Here is a 5577-nt window from a genome sequence, read left to right on the forward strand (position 1 = left end):
GCCGGGTGAGATGGCGGATTTTGGTATTTATTTGGTGCCGGGCACCGTATCGTACGGCTCTGGCAGGAGTTATAGTAGTGGAAGGAGCAGCTTCAGGCTTCTTGGTATTGAGTTCGTTGGCAGGCCAATGTGGCTACGTATTTAGCTTGAGTTAGCTTGGTTAGTTTTGAGTTGTATTGTTGAGGGACAGGTGGATTCGATCGTTATTGAACTTGTTAGTGATCTGGGGAGATCTATGAGTTGCTTTTTCTGTGCTATGAGGCGTTATGATTTGTTGGTTATGGGCACACGTGGTGCAGATCTATTGGGGATTCATAGTAGAAGTCGAGCGGGAAGAGTAATCGGATGTTGCTCAGTAAATGGAGTGTGGGTTATGACCTATCAGGTGGCGTGTCGTATGTTGTTTATTTCACCGTGGGTGCAATGAATTGCCTTGGTTTCAGACATCAAATTGTGTGTGGCTGTCGAATTTTGATCACAGTGTCTTGAGGTGCTCCATGTGTAACAGTGTTTGGATAGGATCGCGCACTGTAGCGAGGCTGTGTTGAGTTATGACCTTTCGGGGTAGATTCAGGTGTTCTATTTCTATGATGTGAGACGGGGTCTCAACCTTGTGTTGTGATGATACTGATGAGCTTGAAGTACAACTCTTTTGTTTGAGTTATTTTCATGATTTGAGTATATTCAGGCCGTTTCTTGTTGGTACGCGTATTATGCAAGTTGTGGCTTAGGCCTGTATTGAGGTATCATACCACCAGAGTGGTGTGTTGGATTCGAGGTGATCCTTAGAGTCATTAATGAATACGAACAGAATTGATTGCAGCTTGTTAGAGAGATAATATCAAGGATTGTCCCGAAAATCTATTGTGATATTAGTCAAAGGGAAGTGGCTTCATGAATGGTTGATCTGAGGAATGGTTACGGTTTATCGCGTGTTTCGTTTGTTGTTGGCAGTATATGGAAGTGTTGGAATAAGACTTTAGCTAATAAAAGTTTTCTATCGGTATTTGGTTATTATGGGCAACTGCTGTAAATAGAGGCTATCGTTTCGAGTGTTTGGATTATGTGGTATATCATATGATTTCACCTGAGGTTGCAAGTATGGGTTATTACAGCTGGTTCGGGTTTATTCTGGGTATAGATGTGAGGTTCTGATATTGTGTATGATTTCGGAAAGTGCAATGTGGTTCTATGGTTTATGGTTTAAATGGACTGTGAGATTTCGGCTATATTGTGTTGTCGGACCTATATGAGATAGGGTGACGTGAGATCACCCCGGGTATATGCTTGGTAAAGTTATTCAGCTGCTGGTTAGCTTCTAGGACAACTCTGGGTACGCTCGAGGACGAGCGTTGGTTTAAGTTGGGGAGGATGTGACGACACGATCCGTCGTCTCATGTGTTATTGCTCCGTTTCCCCCATTTCATGCTTCTTCATGTTTCGTTACGGTATGTGGTGTGTTAGAGTTGATTTGGATTGGTTTTGATAAGAAATGAGACACTTAGTCTCTTTAAGGAAAGTTTAAGTTGGAAAAGTCAACCGAATATTGACTATTGAGTTAGAAGGCTCGGATGTGATTTCCGGTGATTCGGTTAGCTTCGGGGGATGATTTGTGACTTGGGAGTGTGATCGGAATCGATTTTGGAGGTTCGGTGTAGTATTAGGCTTGAATTGGCGAAGTTAGTATTTTGGCGAATTCCGGTTGATAGGTGAGATTTTGATCCGAGGGTCGGAATGAAATTCCGAGAGTTGATGTAGCTTCGATATGTGATTTGTGATGTGTGTGCAAAATTCCAGGTCATTCGGACGTCGTTTGGTTGGGTTTTTGATCGAAAGTGCATTTCGGAAGTTTTTGAAGAACTTAGGCTTGAATCCGATGTGATTTGATGGTTTTAGCGTTGTTTGATGTATTTTGATGATTGGAACAAGTTTGAATGATGTTATGGGATATGTCCGTGCTTTTGGTTGAGGTCCCGGGGGCCTCGGGTGAGTTTCGGGGTGGTTTCGGATCATTTTGGAGAAGTTTGATATTGCTGGTTCTGGTGTAACACTGTAGCTTGGGAATTGCGAAGGATTTGCTGGGAATTGCGAAAACACTGTAGCTTGGGAATTGTGAAGGATTTGCTGGGAATTGCGAAAACACTGTAGCTTGGGAATTGCGAAAACACTGTAGCTGGGGCAGAATGTTTAAAAAATATTTCATCCGCGAGTTGGGGTTATTTTCCACCATTGTTAAGCGACCTTGGGAGTATTTGGCGAGCAATTAAGAGGGTTTTGACTGGGAATCGATTGGAGGTAAGTCCTATGGCCTAGAAACGTCATTTTTATTGTGATTTCAACACTTAAATTCATGGAAATTGGGTTAAAAAGGGAAGAACTAGGGCTTGGGTTTTTGAATGAGATTTTGGGATTTGAGGGAGCAAATGAGCTCCGATTCTTGTGATTTTTACATGTATAGACTCGTGGCGAGATAAGGAACATTTTGGTGTAAAAATTTCTGACTTTCAAGAAGTGGGCCCGGGGCTCAGGTTTTGCCAACTTCGTGAATTTTGGTATTTTTCGAGTCTTTTCGATTGGGTTATGTTTCTTTAGCCTATTGTAATGTATTCGTTGTGGTTTTAATCAGATTCAGCGTGCGAAGAGGTTGATTCGAAAGGCAATGGCATAGCGAACTAGACTTGTGGCCGGCTTGAGGTGAGTAATAGATGTAGATGATGACTTGAGGGTTTGAAACCCCGGTATATCACATTGTGACGCTATATTGAGGCGAGACACGTACTCTACGACAAGCGCGGGGTCGATTGTGACTGGGGATTGTGACATAGTCCATTCCGATTGATGTTCGTACTGAGTTCTTGACTAGAAATTGTTTGGTAATCATCCTACTTGGATTTTATGAATATGTTTGGGGCTTTGTGCCTATCATTTGCATCCTTCAGGGATCCTTATCACTGCTTCCATGATGCTTAGCATATTTCATGATATCAGTCCTGAGTTAGACACTGCCTCGAAATGTTTAGTAAATAAATAATGGTTTAAACACTTAGCTCTATAATTCCTAATAATTGAAACTAAAAATGAACAATTTGATTGTGCCCGAGTGGCTTGCATGCATATATATATCTGGACTGAGTGTGGATCGGGCTGCACGCCGCAGCGAATGTTACGATGATATTGCGATTGGGCTGTAGGAGCCCCTCCGGAGTCTGAACCCCCACAGTGAGCGCGGGTACCCAAATGGATCGGGCTGCGCGCCGCAGCGGTCATGTGCATTGCATTGCATTCATGCATTTATACCTATTTGTCTTACTTGTCCTGGTATTGTTGTTGTCCCACCGTTTTATGTGCTGAATCGCTGATTATAGCTTTATATTGTAATATTTCGGGATTTCTTACTTTCAGCCATTATATATGTTTATTACTCACTGAGTTGCAAGTACTCACTTTACTCCCTGCACCATGTGTGCAGATTCAGGTGCTCCGGAGACTTAGTGGAGCTGTTTGCTGTTTTCGTGAAGTTTATTTTCAGGAGTTGTTGAGGTAGCTGCCTGACGTCTGCATGACCCGACTCCTCCCTTTTATTTCATTTATCTTTCCATATCCTAGACTTCTTTATTACTATGGATATATTACTCTGTTACATCTAGAGGCTCTAGACTCGTGACTCCAGATCTATTGGGGAATGTTTGGATATTCGTTATTATTTTCCGTACTATTTTATTTAGTTTCGGATTGGAACCTTGATATTTGCTATTTTAATCGTATTATTTGTTAACGGATTTGCGTATTTGGGTTGAGAGTTNNACCTGCGGCATTGGACCGCGAGTGCGGCTCGCAGAAGCGAGCTGGGCCTCGCAGAAGCGGAATTATGGGACCTTGTCTAAGTCCGCAGGAGCGGAAGATTTGACCGCATAGGCGGTCCCGCTGAAGCGAATTAGGGACCGCAGAAGCGATGGGTGCCTTAAGTGAAAAGTCCGCAGAAGCGGACGTGGACCGCATATGCGGAAGTCGCAGAAGCGGTAATATATCCGCAGAAGCGGAATGGCGGGCAGTTAAGTGAGATTTATCTTCTTCGCGAAGTTTTTTTTTTTGAAAGAACAACATTTTGGACTCCGAACCTTGAGAGCTTTGAGGCGATTTTGAAGAGGGTTTCGAGGGCTTTAATCAGGTATGGATTCATGGACTTAGAATACGATTTTATGGTGTAAAAACATGGATTTAGACTGAATAATCAAGGAATCAAAGGTCAAAAATGGTGGTTTAGGGCTTGAACTTAAGAGAGTTTAAAATAGGGGTTTGAGGGGTCAATTGGACTCCGATTTTGGTAAATTTGATATATACGGACTCGTGGCGAGACGAGGAATCCGGTGATGTGAATTTCATAATTTTTCGAGCAGTGGGCCCGGCGCTCGGGTTTTGCCAACTTCGTGATTTTTGATATTTTTCGAGTCTTTTCGATTGGGTTATGATTCATTAGCCTATTGTGACGTATTCCTTGTGGTTTTGGTTAGATTCGACGCGCGTGGAGGTCGGTTTGAGGGGCAAAGGCGTCGCGGGCTAGAGATTTCACCGGTTCGAGGTAAGTAATGATTTTGAATGACGTCCAGAGGGTCTGAAACCCCGGGTTTGCACAACTTGGTGCTATGTTGAGATGAGACACGCGTTCCATGAAGAGCGCGGGGTCATTTACTATTGGGGACTGTGACTTGGTCCAGTCCGGATGATATTTTACCGCGTATTAGCAATGACTTGTTGTTTTCACTATGATTTGGGCTTATTGCCATATTTGGGGCTTATTGCCGACTGTTTGAACTCCTTATGAACTATCATAACTGTTTTCCTCACTGTTTGAAATATTATTTGAACTCAGTCCATGTGATTTACACTGTTTCTTGAACTCAGCCATATTTACTCAAACTTGGAGTTTTAAACTGATATTTGAACTATTGTTTGAGCTGAGTATTATTGATTTACTGTTGCCCGAGGGGCTGTTGACTATTTCTGGACCGATTGAGGCCGAGGGCCTTTTGTGAGGGCATGATAAGTGAGGTGAGGAGGCTTTTAGGCCTCGTATTGATACTGTTCAGGCTTTCAGGCCTTGTTGATAGCGCTTGGGCTGTAGGAGCCCCTCCAGAGTCTGCGCACCCACAGTGAGCGCGGGTACCAATTCAGAATTGGACAGTGGTAACAATGACACTGTCATACGTGTTTTGTCAGGTAACAATGACTGACCAGTCAGGTAACAATGGCTGACCAGTGGTAACAATGGCACTGAAATATGCGTTGGGTCAGGTAACAATGGCTGACCGGTCAGGTAACAATGACTGACCATACTTGAGCATACTTGTTTTATTAATTGTTTTCAAAGAGAATTTCTTGCTATGTTTCACTGGTTCCTACTGTTTACTTTATTTTACTGTTTGAGATAGAATTATCTGTGCCTGTGTGGGATTTTATATTCTTAGTCGTTATTCATTTTTATTGCTCACTGGGTCGGAGTACTCACATTACTCCCTGCACCGTGTGTGCAGATACAGGCATAGTAGAGTTCTTTCCTAAGCGCTGATTTCCATCCAG

The sequence above is a fragment of the Nicotiana attenuata genome, unplaced genomic scaffold, assembly GCF_001879085.1.
Source record: "Nicotiana attenuata strain UT unplaced genomic scaffold, NIATTr2, whole genome shotgun sequence".
Classification (NCBI taxonomy): Eukaryota; Viridiplantae; Streptophyta; class Magnoliopsida; order Solanales; family Solanaceae; genus Nicotiana; species Nicotiana attenuata.